The 18056-nt window shown below is 45.1% G+C and overlaps 1 protein-coding gene across 1 annotated transcript in view; it reads right to left on the bottom strand.

The window, feature by feature from the left end:
* Positions 1 to 17236, bottom strand: part of STAG1 (STAG1 cohesin complex component) — a 271483-nt gene extending 254247 nt beyond the window's left edge. The window contains exon 1 of the mRNA XM_089671949.1: positions 16891 to 17236. The gene's annotated coding sequence lies outside the window, so the exon portion shown is untranslated. The remainder of the gene's footprint in view (positions 1 to 16890) is intronic.
* Between the last annotated feature and the right edge of the window lie 820 nt (positions 17237 to 18056).

Raw genomic sequence — 18056 nt, 5'->3', positions numbered from 1 at the left:
AAACTGTTTGTGGGCTTTCTTGTGCATCATCTTTAGAAGAGGATTCCTTCTGGGAAGACAGCCATGCAGACCAATTTGATGCAGTGTGCGTTGTATGGTCTAAGCACTGAAAGGCTGACCCCCACCCCTTCGACCTCTGCAGCAATGCTGGCAGCACTTATACATCTATTTCCCAAAGACAACCTCTGGATATGACGCTGAGCACATGCACTCATCTTCTTTGGTCAACCATGGCGAGGCCTGTTCTTAGTGGAACCTGTCCTGGTAAACCGCTGTATGATCTTGCCCACCGTGCTGCAGCTCAGTTTCAGAGTCTTGTCAATCTTCTTAAACCCTAGGCCAGCGGTTCTCAACCTGGGGGTCGCGACCCCTTTGGGGGTCGAACGACCATTTCCCAGGGGTCGCCTAAGACCATCGGAAAACACATATTTCCGATGGTCTTAGGAACCGAGACACCGCTCCTTTGACTCAGTCGATGTGTGGGCGGGATGACACGCTGCCCTGTCACCTGGCCACACCTCCGGGATCCCTCAAAAACTCCGCCTCCTCGCTGCTGATTGGCCACCGGAACTGTAGCTCAGGAGAGGCACACAGGCGGCCAATCACCGGCGAGGAGGTGGAGCTTGGAGAGGAGGAGCCGAGCGGCAGCGCGCGTAGATCTAAGAAGATCGAGGGAACTGCCGGAGTAAGTGAAGAGGAGAGCGGCCAGAGAAGGAAGACAGCTGACAGGTAAGTGAGAGAGCGAGCCCAGGCTGGAGCAGGGGTCACAAAGGTAAGTATCATTGGTGTCAGTGGGAGGAATAGTGCCCCATCATTTGTGTGACTAATACCAACAATGGGGCACTATTTCTCCCACTGACACCAATGATGGGGCACTATTTCCCCCCCCCCCCGCACTGACACCAACGATGGGGCACTATTCCTCCCCCCCACCGACACCAACGATGGGGCACTATTCCTCCCCCCCACCGACACCAACGATGGGGCACTATTCCTCCCCCCACCGACACCAACGATGGGGCACTATTCCCCCCCCTGACCCCAAAGATGGGGCACTATTTCCCCCTCCACCACACTGACATCAATGATGGGGCACTATTCCTCCCACTGACATCAATGATGGGGCACTATTCCCCCCCCTGACCCCAAAGATGGGGCACTATTTCCCCCTCCACCACACTGACATCAATGATGGGGCACTATTTCCCCCTCCACCACACTGACATCAATGATGGGGCACTATTTCCCCCTCCACCACACTGACATCAATGATGGGGCACTATTTCCCCCTCCACCACACTGACATCAATGATGGGGCACTATTTCCCCCTCCACCACACTGACATCAATGATGGGGCACTATTTCCCCCTCCACCACACTGAAATCAATGATGGGGCACTATTCCTCCCACCGACACCAATGATGGGGCACTATTCCCCCCACCGACACCAATGATGGGGCACTATTCCCCCCACCGACACCAATGATGGGGCACTATTCCCCCCACCGACACCAATGATGGGGCACTATTCCCCCCACCGACACCAATGATGGGGCACTATTCCCCCCACCGACACCAATGATGGGGCACTATTCCCCCCACCGACACCAATGATGGGGCACTATTCCCCCCACCGACACCAATGATGGGGCACTATTCCCCCCACCGACACCAATGATGGGGCACTATTCCCCCCACCGACACCAATGATGGGGCACTATTCCCCCCACCGACACCAATGATGGGGCACTATTCCCCCCACCGACACCAATGATGGGGCACTATTCCCCCCACCGACACCAATGATGGGGCACTATTCCCCCCACCGACACCAATGATGGGGCACTATTCCCCCCACCGACACCAATGATGGGGCACTATTCCCCCCACCGACACCAATGATGGGGCACTATTCCCCCCACCGACACCAATGATGGGGCACTATTCCCCCCACCGACACCAATGATGGGGCACTATTCCCCCCACCGACACCAATGATGGGGCACTATTCCCCCCACCGACACCAATGATGGGGCACTATTCCCCCCACCGACACCAATGATGGGGCACTATTCCCCCCACCGACACCAATGATGGGGCACTATTCCCCCCACCGACACCAATGATGGGGCACTATTCCCCCCACCGACACCAATGATGGGGCACTATTCCCCCCACCGACACCAATGATGGGGCACTATTCCCCCCACTGACACCAACGATGGGGCACTATTCCTCCCACTGCAAAATTACAGTTATGAAGTAGCAACGAAAATAATTTTATGGTTGGGGGTCACCACAACATGAGGAACTGTATTAAGGGGTCGCGGCATTAGAAAGGTTGAGAACCACTGCCCTAGGTCATCTTTATGTAGAGCAACAATTCTCTTTTTCAGATCCTCAGAGAATTTGCCATGAGGCGCCATGTTAAACTTCCAGTGACCAGTATATGAGAGAGAGCGATACCACCAAATTTAACACACCTGCTCCTCATTCATACCCGAGACCTTGTAACACTAATGAGTCACATGACACCAGGGAGAGAAAATGGTTAATTGGACCCACATTTTCACTTAGGGGTGTACTCACTTTTGTTGCCAGTGGTTTAGACATTAATGGCTGTTTGTTGGTATTTTGAGGAGACAGCAAATTTACACCATTATACAAGCTGTACACTCACTACTTTACATTGTAGCAAAGTGTCATTTCTTCAGTGTTGTGTGTAATATATATGAATATTTATATTCTACTATAGGGTGGTGTGCAACTGCTTAAAAACAGATGTGAACCGATCTTTTTATGTCTGAAAATAAATAGAAATCGGACAAACCATTCTGTTTCTGCGGACATAAATAGATGTACAGTATGTCTGTTTACATCCGTACATTGTAGCCCAGTCTGGATCCATCTGAAAAACTGACAGATGGATCCAGACTGAATGACTGTGTGAAAAGGACCCCGATTCAATGCTCAAAATATAGGGACTGAATCTGCTTAAAACATACCTTCATTGACAATTCAATTTAAAAGCAATCCTAAAGTTACTAAAAACAAAGTCAGCATTTCAAACAAAGATCTTTATTAAAAATTCCTGGATTTTGAAGCCTGGATTTGAAGGGTATTTTAAACAATCTACTAGTGGTGCACCAAAATGAAAAGTCTGGTGCCGAAACCAAAAATTCAGGATGCACTTGGCCAAAAACCGAAATGGACAATTTTTAAAAAATATATATATTTTTCAAACGCAATTTTTTTTGGAAAAAAATAAACTTTACTGAATAAAAAAAAAAAAAAAAACATAATATGTAGCTCAAATTTCTTGTAAAATATGAAAGATGATGTGACAGCAAGCAAAAAGATACCCAACATGTCATGCTTTAAAATTGCGCACGCTCGTGGAAAGGCGCCAAACTACGGTACTTAAAAAGCTCCATGGCTGACGCTTTAAATATTTCTACAGATTACCAGTTTAAATTACAGAGCAGGTCTAGTGCTAGAATTATTGCTCATTTTCACATTCGCGGCGATACTTCACATGCGGTCTGAACATGGGCGTGGCCTACATATGCGTTCACCACTGTGCACAAGCACAGGGCAACAGTAGCACTATAAACTTATTTATTTACACTATCCCTTTAAAAAGTTTTTTTTTTAATCACTTTTATTCCTATCACAAGGAATGCAAACAATCCTTGTGATAGAAATAAGCAGTGACAGGTCCTCTTTATGGAGAGATCTGGGGTCAATAAGACCGCTCTCTGCTCAGAGCAGCTGTGAGAACTTCGCGATCAGTGGTCATGTGATCGCTGAATTCTTACACTTAGAGCCGGCGGGGGACAGATGAAACATCGGACCAATGCTGCACCCACCTAGGGAATTATAATTGGGGGGAAAAAAAGAATCCCATACTTTTCTTTTAATCTCCTGCAAGCTGAACAAGAGAAAACTATGGGTGTATGGTCTGACCTTGGATTCAGATGTCCAATTTCAGAAAGTACATGTCTCTTTATGTCCCCCACGTGCCTCTTCCCGATTTCTCAGTCAGGATCAATAGCAACACTGTCAACCCATCCCCGCATGCCAGAGTGCTAGGACTAACCCTGGATTCTGAACTATCCTTTCAAGCCCACATCCAAACCATGCCACCTCAACCTTCGCAACATCTCCAGAATACACCCCTTTTTAACCAATGATACCACAAAGCTCCTAGTTCACTCCCTGCAATTCCCTCCTCATTGGCTTACCTTTAGAGAGGCTATCCCCCCTCCAGTCCATCATGAATACTGCTGCCAGACTCATCCACCTTACCAACCGCTCAGTGTCTGCTACCCCCCTCTGCCAATCCCCCACTGGCTTCCACTCACCCAACTAATAAAATTAAGAAAATACTAACAACTTCCACAACTCTGCCCTCAGCTACATCACTAACCTGGTCTCAAATTATCAACCAAACCACTCTCTTCGATCCTCCCAAGAATTTCTTCTCTCTAGTTCCCGCGTCACCTCCTCCCATCCTATGGAAATGCCTAACCCAATCTGTCCAACTATCTAATCTATCCACCTTTAGACAATCCATGAAAATCGCTTTCTTTAAAAGAAACTTATCCTGCTTCTGCCTTTCATTTCCTCCATCAGCTCATCCCCCCTCACAGCTATTACCTTTTGTATCACTCAACGCTTCCTCTTAGATTGTAAGCTCTGACGAGCAGGGCCCTCTGTTTCCTCTTGTACCAAATTGTATTGTAACTCTAATGTCTACCTTCATGTTGTAAAGCACTGAGCAAACTGTTGGTTCTATATAAATTCTGTATAATAATGTCAATTCCTTGGTCTTGTAATGATCTGTCAGCCATTCTTTAGGTATAGATCCTATTTCCTCACTACCCAGCTACTCCATCCCACCCAACTAGGATCAGTTATGAGCAGAACATTGTGCACTCTCAGGAAAGAACAAGAGGAATTTGGCAAAAAATAAAAACGTATGCCAGGGTAAGACATTATTATTATTATATAAACACTTATGTACTATAACCCATTCCACTAGACACAGGAACTGTCATTCATTTATTCGCATAAGTAAAAAAAAAAACACAACAAAAAACAGCAGTATACCAGAGACCAAGGCACAGAAAAATGGCTATAAGGTATTTGTAAGTAATGGACATGATTTATTTCTGTAACAAGGAACAATGTGGAAGTGACAGCAAATTACAGTACAGGTCATACAGTAGGGAAGGTAAACAAATACACCATTCATTCATCATTGGTAATTATATGTGAGAAGAGCAGTGTGCAGTCCTACATTAGCACACCCATTTAACACATCCATTAAGACAGTATGTATAGCCTAAGGGCTTGCTAAAGTCACTGAACAACTTAATAAACCTTGCTATGGAAATTGCAGTCAAACAAGAACAAGCAAGTATGCAAACCAGTTATGACTCTCCACAGAGACTGGATTTACTTTAATAGTATACTTTAGACATGCATTAATGCAGGTGAGTTATATATCATTTTTCCCCTCCCTGGAGGAGGAAAAAAAAAAACACAGATGAAGGCATTATTTTGGGAGGCTCTTTGATCTCCATTAAAGGTAATACATACAGTACATTTAAAGGAAACTTGTCCTGAGAGAAACTTAGGGGCAGCCATTGCAAACAACCACCCCCTCCTGATCATATTAGTTCTGTTCCTGTTTCAGAACATTTAAACCAAAACACCAAAAACGCACATAATGGTTACGTCAGACGTTCTGCACTCCGATTCTGATAAATCTCAGTCTGCATGACGCTGCACCAATTGCACAAACATCCAAGGCAGGTATAAACCTAAATGGTGGTGGAACCGGGAGGGGGGGGGGGATGAATGTACCGGGACTGGACAATTACCTGGCATTTAGTACTTGATATTTGGACTATGTGTTCAAATTTGGGCTTGAGCATATCTTTCATCTGTGCCACACAATGTATAATCTAGGTGAGAGTTCCTGCATATGTAGATGACAGGAATCAAAACATCATGTATATACAAAACAAACAGATTTACAGTAGACCATACAGCGCAGTCTTCAGTCAATCTCTAAAATGATCAATATCTGCCAAACTACTGTATATAGCATGTAGCACACAAGTACTCAGCAGAAAGTTAACTCAAGGCATCAAAATCAATAGTACAGAGGAAACAATTCTGCACAAACTCTAGGTGAACACATTACAAACTACAGCTGGCCAAACATGGATCAAAATTTGGCCAGTATAGCAGGGACCAGCTGAATTTCAATCCATCTATGACCATTGCCATCCAAGAGGAGTTGATCTAATTATCAACTCCTCCAGAATGGGACTCTTGGTAAATTTGTGTTTGGTCAGCACATGCAGCCAATTGGCAGCAGCGCTGATCAGTGTATTCTGACAGCAAAGGAGTACCACTGCCAGAAAATAGCAAAGCAGGAAGGATTTCCCCATCCATCTCAAATTTCTGGATGGGGCAATCTGCTCAGTTTTTAATTTTTTTTTTTTAAACAGTCTGCTGACCGATATGTTAAAAAAAAAACCCACCATAAATGGATCAAATGGAATGAAGAAATCAAAAAGCCCTACAATCAAATCAGTGTGGGGCACAGTAGAGCTTACTAAGAACAAAAATTCATATCTCATTCCATCAGACATCCAATATGTAATCAAATGCACACCAGAAAGCTCAGCATCATTATAGCGTTCATTAGTATGCCAAATAACGCAGTGCATGGTTTTATTTCTCAAGAAAATACTATACAACCTGACTGCTGATTTCTCAGCTTGCCCAAGCAACCTGTGAGTAAAGCAGCTGCTACACACATACAATAGGCAGCGCACTCACAGGCCACTACCACTTGAAACAATGATGTGTCACTCATTTGAGCAAAACCAGAGAATTAAATTCCAAGCAAACTAGAAGGGTACTGTGTGGGTAAAACAAACAGAATGGCTTAGATCATATTCACACAGTTGGGTAGCATTAATGCATGCAATGTAGGTTGATGTGCTACATTGGAAAAATGTAGTTTGCACCTCTTTTGGTACATTAGGCATCCTACTCCAATGATTGTTTTTAAGAGTAGGCAATGATAAAGAGCCAGCAGGTTTCATTTTTAAAGAATTTCCTCTTTACTTTCAGTTTCAGAGAGAGTATGAATTAAGAGCAATCTCTGTGAGGGGATATCTTCTCTTAGGCCTCTTCAGCCTGGGTTCACACTTGTGCAGTATATCTCATGTGATTCACACAGGAACCGCACTTCTCTGCAAATCACATGCGAATTCCGTGCAGTGCGATTTGAGCCATACATTTTGTATGCCTCAAATCGCACTGCATCCACACCAAAAAGGTGCAGGACCCTTTTTTTGGTCCGAACTATTATCGGATTGCATGGGTATTCACACGTACAGTATGTGATCAGATTCTGCACATGGCATTGTGTTTTGCGGACTGATCTTGAGGCGTTAACATACACACCTGCAGCGGTTCACATGAACGGGGTGCGATTGTGATGTAGAATGTGCACAGAAACTGCTGAGAATTCCACACTGCATCAGTGTGAACCCAGGCTAAGAGAGAGCATTCCAATCGGCTGTTTTAACCCCTTAACCCTTGTACCGGCACCCTGCAACTGCGGCCCCATTCAGCTGACAGCAGAGATAATGCAAAGAATCACAGCTGCAGCATATGTACCCCCCCATTAACTGCCTTTGCTGCCTAATAAGGAGCAGTTGGGGGGTTAATACGGCTCAATTGCATGTTTTCACCGTGCCCCCCACCACACACATCACAAGTATAAATAAGGCGCTAGAAAGCTGTTCCCGGAACAAGTGTCCCCAATGGAACATTTCCCCTCACCTCATCTTCCTGTCAACTGTAAAATAACAGATTTCCCATTATTTTTACACCAGAGACAATGGTCAACAGGAGAAAGAAGCCTCCCCAGGTATAACCAATCTATAGGTGAAAACATATTCGATTAAGATGTCATGTACAGGGAAGTGGGTGTCAAATAATAGTTCCAGGAACCCATGCTCCCATACTGCAGGGGTTATTATTTGGATGAAACTATTTTATATACCCGACCCTCCATTCCCACTGTGGAGTTTCCTTAGGTGTCATCCCGTCCAATGCAGGGCTATGGGCCCTGCTTTGCAGTTGATGGCATCAGGAACATATTCTGCAAGAGTGTGGGGAAGAAGCTGCAGAGACCAGTCTAGCTGTGGGCGGAGTGAAGAATAGAGTATGTCCATTTTTTTTGTTCCCCCAGAAGCAATTAAACACAGATTCAGTTTTGTTGAATCGGATGTAATATCGATCACAAGGTAAGTTATGGCTATTCAAATATTTGCAGGTACAATATCCATGAAACATAATAAAATTTAAGTGCATATGGCCACCATAAGGTTTAAATGATACGTGTAATCGGCATGACATAACCAAAACTCAACCTTCATGAAAACAATGAACATATGACATCTGTCAGAACCATTCTGTGCTTTCATACTTCATATAATCAGCATCATTTTTTTTCATGCAACACTAAACAAATTCTTAAGTCATTCACACATTTGGAACCAAGCATTCATAGAAAAATATTTACATGTTATTGTGTGAAGATAGTTTTACTGAACCAAAATATTTCATAGGTTTAAACATATGCAGCCAAAAGTGTCAGTCTGATATGTAGGCAGAAGTGAAATTGCAAATTGGTCAGAAACCCCATGCTGAATTGCCCTTCCCCCGCCTCAGAAATTGAATGTCTTAGGATGTATTCTGCTTAAATGCAGAGCAGGGGTGTCACACTGGCAACCCTCCAGCTGTTGCCAAACTACAAGCCTCATCATGCCCCTGCCTTTGAGAGTCATACTTGTAACTTTCAGCCTTGCAATGCCTCATGGGACATGTAGTTTGGCAACAGCTGGAGGGCCGCCAGTTTGACACCCATGAGCTAGAGCAATCTGTAATGTCTCAAAAGAGAATACATTATAGTACTGCTTAGAAGCCAACAATCTGAGAAGAGAACCTCAATAAAATGTAGATATTTAAAATATGTACAGTCGCTTATATGATATATATCTGGTAAGGAAAAAAAAAAAAAAAAACTCAATCCTTGTTTCTGAACATTTCAGTGTTTCTTGGAATGTTATTTTTTTTTTTTTTTTTTTTTTTTTAGGTTGGTAGGTTATCCTTAAAATAAATAAAAATGCTAAGATTTTCTCATATGCATATAATAAAAAAAATCAATGATGATCTTGAATATATGAAAGTTGGACCTTGTCAGCTACAATCACCACAATCCATTCTTGCTTAACACTGTTTCCACATCTAGCCGTTTAATAATACCCACTAGGCTTACATGTTTTACATCACAGCATCCCAGGGGTTACCACGCCCACGTGACACCCCAGGGGTTACCACGCCCACGTGACACCCCAGGGGTTACCACGCCCACGTGACACCCCAGGGGTTACCACGCCCACGTGACACCCCAGGGGTTACCACGCCCACGTGACACCCCAGTTAGGTCTAAATGCAGAACATTACGTACAATCAAAAACACAATGTATCCAAATCTGACCACACAAGTTTTCTAATTTTTATTTTTTTTAAACTTGCAATTTTTATTGGATCATTTGTACCATGTCATTCATAAAATTACAAATATTTTTTCAATGCATACACAGAAGGTATTGTACTTAAGATATGTTAAGATAAAGCATATAAAAAGGTATCAGAAAATGAAGTCTACTTGTAAAGCTGCTCAATCATCATTTTTCAAGCTGTGAACCATAGTATTCTATACATCAAACTTTTCTATAGGAAGTAAATCATCAGCTCATGATTTCTGTGCTTTCCAAAACATCTGATATAAAGCCAAAATTTCAATAATTGTTTACTTCAGAATCATCAGGTCATACTCAACATATCTTGAACAGGAAAACAGAAAGATTTGTTGGGAACTACTGGAATCTGATCTATTTGGAGGGCATTGGTAGCCTGATTTCTCTATAACTATTCAGAGTACCACAGAGCATTGGGTTTCAAAATATCAGGTTTTTATCCACCACACCAGCAACAAGAGGACCAAGACCAATGGTAAACAAGAATTACAATGGCCTTTAGTCATTATCATTGGACACCCAACTGGGGAGCTGTAAATTTTGATTTGTATCCTGACTCAGTCTCACTTCTTGCCAGGAGCAGTGCCTTATTCCTGTGGCCCATAGTTGACTATACCAGCGTTTCCCAACAGGGTTCCATGCAACCCTAAGATTCCTGCAGATGTTCCTAGGGGTTATTTGAACATTCAGCAATTTCCATCTCTCAGATAAGTAACCACTGATGCCAGTGATGTGTTTATCTCTAAAGGGGGTATTCTTCCTATTGACTACCAACGTTAGAAGCATTCTTTGAAATTGGCCACCAATCTAATGTACTGTGAGATTCAGATGTAGAGTTATCAGGGGTTCCCCAAGACTGGAAAGTTATTTTAAATGTTCCTCCATGTTAAAAAAAAGGTAGAGAAAAGACTGGCCTATAAACTGCTATATAGGGCAACAGCTTAACTTTAGTTGATAATGAATTATTATTATAAAGGATTTGTATAGCGCCAACAGTTTGTGTAGCACTTTATTACAAGCTTATTCAATTAGGCAAATGCATAAACAATGGCAACCAATTTCACCTTGCAGTCAAATTAATCTGACGAGCTGTTAATATAATCAATTTAGCTTTTTGCCCTTACTGAATAGGTCAAGCATGCTATATATGTCAACATCTTTTGTTCAGCCTATGAGTTAAACAAAAGAAATTGAATAGATTCCTTTATCCACACCAACGCAGATGGAAGAATCCCACTTGCTGGACTATGGTTTTCTGACACTCAGGACTGCCAGCTGTCAGAATACCTGAACGGTACTTGCATCTGACTGGATGCAGGTACAGTTTACTGCCAATTTTATGACAACCTCCTTTGACAAAAGTCAATTGATCAACTTTTCTCAAATGGAGTGGTGCCAGCATGGCCATACAATGCTCCCATTTCGACTAAGCCAGAAGGAAAATTTGAAGAGTGTATTGCCAGCTTAAATGTAAACATAGCATTTTTAATGTCTTTTAGGGCTCATTCACACTTGGCTGTTTTACCAATGCTTGCCAAACGCCCCTATAGTGTTTGGCAAGCATTGGTCTGGCGTTTACCAAGCGTTTTTTAACGCTCGGCAAACGCCACATGCCCGGTTTAGCAGCGGTTGCTAGGCGTTTGCCGAGCGTTAAAAACTCCCCACAAACGCCTATAATGCAGTTTGTATGGTGTTACCACTCCGCAACCGCGTCACAACCGCACCGTGGAGAAGCACCATAGACTAGAATAGGAGGCTTCAACGCCTCCTGACTCGACCAGAGGCGTCTGTTTTGCCGCGACGCAAACGCTCCCGTTAGAACAGCACCATGTGCTGTAATGTGCAGAATTGGCAGAGGCATTTGGGAAGCGGTAAAAACGCTTCCCAAACGCCTCTCTGCCGCCTGCACACAATGCTAGTGTGAATGTAGCCTTAGTGACTCACAAAGTGTTGACCAAGAGATCCTAACATAATAAATAGCATATGAGAAAACCTAATTCTGAGACCTATTCTGAACGAAGAACAAATGCATTGCTGTTCTGTTACATGGCAGTTGCCCTAGTGCATAAAGAAAGGTGTACCTCAAAGTTTGGGTCCCTGAGTAAATATAGAATTTATTCTATTGGAAGTCATTCCTTCTAAAGTTCTAGAGGAATTTAATACCTTGGCACACAAAAGACAAGTAGCCAAAAGGTGCAGCATGGTAAAATGTTAAGCTGACAATCTATGGGGTGCCAGATCAGTGGAGGTCTCAGGGTTGGGTTTCAAGATATCAGGTTTTTATCTACTACACCAGTCTATTGACTTCTGCTACCTGTTTGGGATTCAAGTTGACAGTTGAGCCACAAAGTGACATAAGAATGGTGCCAAAGAGCTGAGAATCTATGGAGTGCCAGAGTAAGACTTGAGCAATCTCCAAGTCAGGAAGCCCAATATAGTCCCTAGTTTTCAGGACATCAGGTTGTCCATCATGCCAATCTATTGGCTTCCGATACTTTTTTCAGGGTGTTAGGGTGAATCAACAGCTGAGGTACCTGAAAGGCTGAACTGGTAACCAGGATTAGGTTATCGGTTAGATTTGACCTATACCAATCTATTGGCAGCCACTACCAGAGGGTAAACAGCTCCACCATGAAGTACAGTCACTGAATTATGGATTAGTATCATCCTTTCAAGCCAAAAAGTGAAAGCTGTGCAAAGGCTGGGTCTGGAAAACAAACAGATCCAGAATTAAGTTTTAGAACCTGCTGTTCTCAGTCATTCCTTGGTTTCTTCTCCACCTTTTTAGGGTGCTATGTTAAACAGCTGAGGTATCTGAAAGGTTGGATTGGCACCAGGATTAAAGTGTTACTAAACCCAGGACCCTGCATTCACTATGTCTGGTCTCCCACAGTACACAGAAAATGGAAATGCAATTATTTTGGTAAATATAAACTGCTACATACATTTTCTCATCAGCAGTATATAGCAGTCTTGTGACTTCTATCAATGTAGAGCACTGGTTAAAGCTTCTAGGAGCCGTTTGAATGCTCCCGATTGTCCTATGAGGCCACATAACCCCTGACACATTGCCAGAGTTATGTTTTGGAACCTCCAGTTTTTCACCATCTTTCTGCTTTTATTATCTCTTTTTTGGGTGCTACGGTGATGTGACAGCGGAGGTCTCTGCAAACCTAAACAGTGATAATGAGCTCCACCATGAAGCACTGTCAGTGGATAGCTTTAAACATCCAGGACTTGCACACGTCACAAAATGACAGAATGAAAGTTGTGCCACGCTGCTGACAATTTATGGGCTGCCAAAGAACAAGATGTGCAATCTCTGGGTCAGGAATATAAACCTAATTTTCAGAATCTCTAGTTCTCAGCCATCTATTGGGTTACGCTTATTTTCGGGGCGCCATGGTGAAATGACAGCTGAGGCCTTTGGAAAGGCCAGACTGTTACTAGGGATTACATTTTAGGAGCTAGGATTTACAACAGTCTCTGAGATTCTGCCTCCTGTTTTGGGGTGCCATTGTAAGCGGACAGCTGGGTGTCCCTGATATTTGACAAAGAGCTCTACCAAATAGCAGACAGCTCTACCAGATAGCAGACAGCTCTACAAATCTGGTGCTTCCCTCCAAGACACAAAGGGGTTTATTTACTAAAGCTGGAGAGTCCAAAATCAGACTCCCTTCTGCATAGAAACCAATCAGCTTCTAACCTCAGCTTGTTCAATGAAGCTTTGGCAATGAAACCTGGAAACTGATTGGTTTCTATGCAGAAGGGAGTCTGATTTTGGACTCTCCAGCTTTAGTAAATAAACCCCAAAGTGACAGCATGATGACTGTGCCATAAAGCTGCCAACCTACAGGCTGCCAGAAAGGAGTCCAAATATGGTCCTAGATTTAGGGTTCAGAAGATCCAGCTCTTTGTCATCTATTGGCTTCCACTCTGTTTAGGGTGCTATGGTAAACTGACAATGGAAGTCTCTGGGAGACAGGGTAGGTGACATGGATATTATTTTGGAAGCACAGATTTCTCTCAATACAGATCTAAACACAAAGCCATTAAGCGCTCCACCATGGAGTGCAATCAGTTGACAGTTCTGCAGATCTGGTGCTTCTCTACAAGAAACAGAGTGACAAGATGAGGACTGTGCCACAGAGCTGACAATCTACAGTCTGCCAGAGAAGGTGGGGTGCAATCTCTGAGCCAGGAAGCCCAACAGCCCCAAAGTTAGGTTTTGGAATCTCCTTTTCTCTTTGAGCTTTTATCTCCTTTTGGGGTACAATGGTGACATGACAGCAGATGTCTCTGTAAAGATAAACACTGGCAAGGAGCTCCACTATGAAGTGTGGTCAGTGGATAGAACTAAAGAGCTAGGACTCCTACCAAAGACATGGGATGAGGACTGACCAACAGAGCTGACAGTCTACTAAAGAACGAGGCGTGCAATCTCCAATTCAGTATTCAAAACATAGGCTTTGGAATCTCCAGTTCTCTGCTATTTGTTGGGTTCTGCTTTCTATTTTCAGGTGCCATGGTGAAGTGACAGTGGAGGCCTTTGGAAGGCTGGATTAAATTTTGGAGCTAGGATTTGCAGAAATATATAGGCTTCTGCCTCCTGCTTTTGGGGAGCCATTGTAAAGTGACGGCAGGGTGTCTCTGATCTCTGCCAAAGAGCTCCATCAGGGAGCAGACAGCTCTAAGTATCTAGGGCTTCCCTCCAAGACACAAAGTGAGAGTGTGCCACAAAGCTGCCAAGCTACCAGAAAGAGTCAGGAGTCCAAATATCCCAGATTTACATTTCAGAACCTCCAATTCTCTGTCTTATTGGCTCCCACTCCCTCTTTATAGGGTGCTATGGTAAACAGACATTGCAGGACTCTGGAAGGCAGGGTTGGCACCATGGATATTATTTCGAAAGCACAATTTCTCTCAATACAAATATAAACACGGATATCAACATCTCAACCATGGAGTATAATCAGTTGACAGAGCTACAGATCTGGGGCTTTTAGGTAACAGCGGGAGGACTGTGTTACAAAGCTGGCAATCTACAGGCTGCCAGAAAGTCAGGAGTTCAAATATGGTCCCAGATTTACATTTCAGAAGCTCCAGAACTCCGTCATCCTTTGACTTCCACTCCTTCTTGGGATTATATGGTAAAATGACAATGGAGGTCTCTGGAAAGCAGGATTAGTACCATCAATAATATTTCAACACAGTCATAGGGTGTTCTACTATGGAGTGCAGCCAGTGTACAGCTCCACAGATTTAGGGCTTCCCTACAAGACACAGAGCTGTCAATCTACTAGCTGCCAGAGAAAAGTGTGCACTCCTTGGGCCACGAAGCCACACAGCCCCAGAATTACAATTTGAAACTTCCATCTTTCGACTCACTGACAAGGAACTACGCAGTCAGTGGACAGTTCTAAAGAGCCAGGAATTATATCTCAGCCATAGGATGAAGAATGTGACATAGAGCTGACAATCTACGGGCTTCTAAAGGACAAGATGTGCAAACTTGAGAAATGCAAACTTTCGTTTTAGAACCTCTAGTTCTCAGACATCTATTGTGTTCTGCTGCTTATTTTCGGGGCGCCATGGTGAAGTAACAGCGGACGCCTCCAAAAAGCTAGACTGGTAGCAGGATTCCGTTTCAGGAGCTAGGGTATACAGCAGTCTCTGAGCTTCTGCCTACTGTTTTGGGTTGCCAATGTAAAGTGACAGTGGGGAGTTCCTGATCTCTGACAAAGGGCTCCACTAGGGACCAGACAGCTCTACAGATCTGGGGCTTCCCACTAAGACACAAAAGTGACAGCATGAGGACTGTGCCAAAATGCTGCCAGAAAAGAGTCAGGAATCCAATATGGCCTCAGTTATGTGTTTCAGAACCTCCAGTTCTCATCTATTGACCTCCACTCCTTTTTGGGGTAATAAGGTAAAATGACAGTTGAGGTCCCAGGGAGACAAGATTGGTACCATCTTTATTATTTCAACACTGTCATAGGGTGTTCTACTACGAAGTGCAGCCAGTGTACGGCTCCACGGATGTAGGGCTTCCCTAGAAGACAGAAAGCCAACAACCAACAGGCTGCCAGAGAAAGAGGTGTGCACTCCTTGGGCCCAAAAGCCAAACAGCCCCAGAATTACATTTTGGAACCTCCATCTTTTATCTCTTTTTGGGGTGCTATAGTGAAGTGCCGGCAGAGGTCTCAGTAAAGCTAAACACTGACAAGGAGCTCCACCATGAAGTAGTCAGTGGACAGTTCTAAGAGCCAGGACTTTGGCCAAAGACACAGAATGAAGACTCTGCCACAGAGCTGACAATCTATAGGCTGTTTAAGAATGAGGTGTGCAATCTGAGTCAGGAATCCAAACCTAAGTTTCGGAACCTCCAGTTCTCCACCATCATGGGCCCCGCTTACCATTTTGGAGGTACCATGATGAAATGACCATGACAGCATCCAGAAAGCTGGACCGATACCAGAATTATGTTTTGGGAGTTAAGATTTCCACCAACCTCTGGGCGTCTACCTCCTGTTTTTGGGGTGCCACTGTAAACTGACAATGGGGCATCCCTGATCTCTAACAGAGCTCCATCATGGAGCACAATCAAAGGGGCAGGCCAACAGCCACTGACATGACAGGATTCTTGTGCCACAGAGCTGACAATCTACAGGCTACCAGAGAATGAGGTGTGCGCTCCCTGAGCCAGGAAACCAAACAGCAGAATTAAGTTCTGGAAGCTCCAGTTTTCAACCTTTACCTTTTTGGGGGTGCCATGGTGACCTGGCGGTGGTGGGGGGCCCCTGATCTTTGACAAAGAGCTCCACCATGGAGAGGGGGGCTCTCAGGTTCAGGGGCTTCCCTCCAAGACAAAGTGACAGTGTGAGGACTGTGCCACTGAGCTGACAATCTACAAGCTTCACACAAAGTATCCAGAGGCCAGCTCCCCAGACTCCTCCCCCAATCACAAAGTGACAGCAGCGCCTGGGCAGCAGAGCTGACAATCTAAGAGAGTAGAGTGGTGAGGATGAGCTGTCCTGGTCACGTCATCCCTCCAGCACAATGCTGCCCAGGCGCCTCCCCCCTCCCCGTCCTCCATGTTGCCGTGGTGGGCACAGGCCCGGGGAGAGGAGGAGGGGGGTGGAGTGCCGGTATGAGCCGGTGGCGGGAAGCCTGCTCTGCCTCCTCCTCCTGCCCCCTCCCCTCCCCCCGGGTTCCCGCGCTCCGGCCTCCATCCAAGCCCGCCGCCTCACCTCCGCAGGACATCCCGGATCCTCTGCTCCTCCTCGTGCAGTCCGCCCGGGGTCAGGGTACGGTTCCCGCTAGCGCCCGTCCTCGGGTAAGGGGCACAAAGGCTCCGCCGGGAAAGGAAGAAGGGGTACCGAATCCCCCGGCCTGGATAAATAATAGCCCGTCACCCGCCGCCGTATACCGTAGGGGGTGCAGATTAGGGGGGGTCCGGTAAATAGCAAATAATAATAATAATAGGAATAATAACCCCCGGGCCGCGCCTGGCAGGGAGCAGCAATCCTAAGCCGCCATCTGGCGGTATCTCGCTCACCGGAATGGCGCCGCCGCTTGTCCGGAGAACGGGCGCCCTCTGGCGGAGACAGACTGGGAGGCCCACAGGGGGCGGGGTTCGCCCAATCGCCATGGAAACGGGCGGGAGAGCGGAGGCGGGGTCGGCTAAGTAGCCTCGCACTCGAGGGAGGAGGGATAAGGGGTCTCCATAGCAATCGGAATATGGGCGGGACGTTGAGAGTTACGTCCCCATAGAAACGCATGACAGTGTGGGCGCTGTTTATTCCTGTTCATGCGAGTAATCGGGAGTAGCAGCCGGAGTTGTGTGGGAAGTTCGCATGATTTTGCGAGTGGCGTAGAGCGACATCAACACGGGTCACGGGTTTCCTTCACCTCTCCTTGTTTATCAATAATATTCACGCGCGTGACTGAAGCAACACTGCGCCTGCGTTGTAACAAGACGCTGCCTAAGGGGAGTAGACTCCGCGCACGCGTAGAAATCTGTGCTAAAGATACGGAACGCATGCGCATTAGCTCTTTCTGGCCTGCAAGGAGGTTTCATTGTTGCCTTGGTAACTGGGACGTCACGAAGAATTGGAAGAATTAAATGGTGCTGCACAGTGCTGCCACCTACTGAAATTCGAGCCCAGTTGCACCTTCCAGCAGGTCACTTTGGACGTGGATGCATGCATTGGTGTTCTTGGCACTTTTAGCTAACTATGACAAGATTAAAATCAAGTTCCACCTTTTGCAAAAAAATAATAAATGTACACATATTAATAAAATAGGTGCATTCATTAAATGAATGTATTGAAGCCTGTAGAGCTCTGTAATAGCAATCAGTGCGCTGCAGGTGCAATATGAAGGCCCCTGCGTTGTTTACAACCGCAGGGACAGA

Source organism: Staurois parvus, unplaced genomic scaffold (genome assembly GCF_062004578.1).
Source record: "Staurois parvus isolate SC_StPar_1 unplaced genomic scaffold, SC_StPar_1.0 ptg000116l, whole genome shotgun sequence".
Taxonomy (NCBI): Eukaryota; Metazoa; Chordata; class Amphibia; order Anura; family Ranidae; genus Staurois; species Staurois parvus.
Note: the sequence above shows the minus strand (reverse complement) of the source record. Positions and strands in the feature narration are given on the sequence as shown.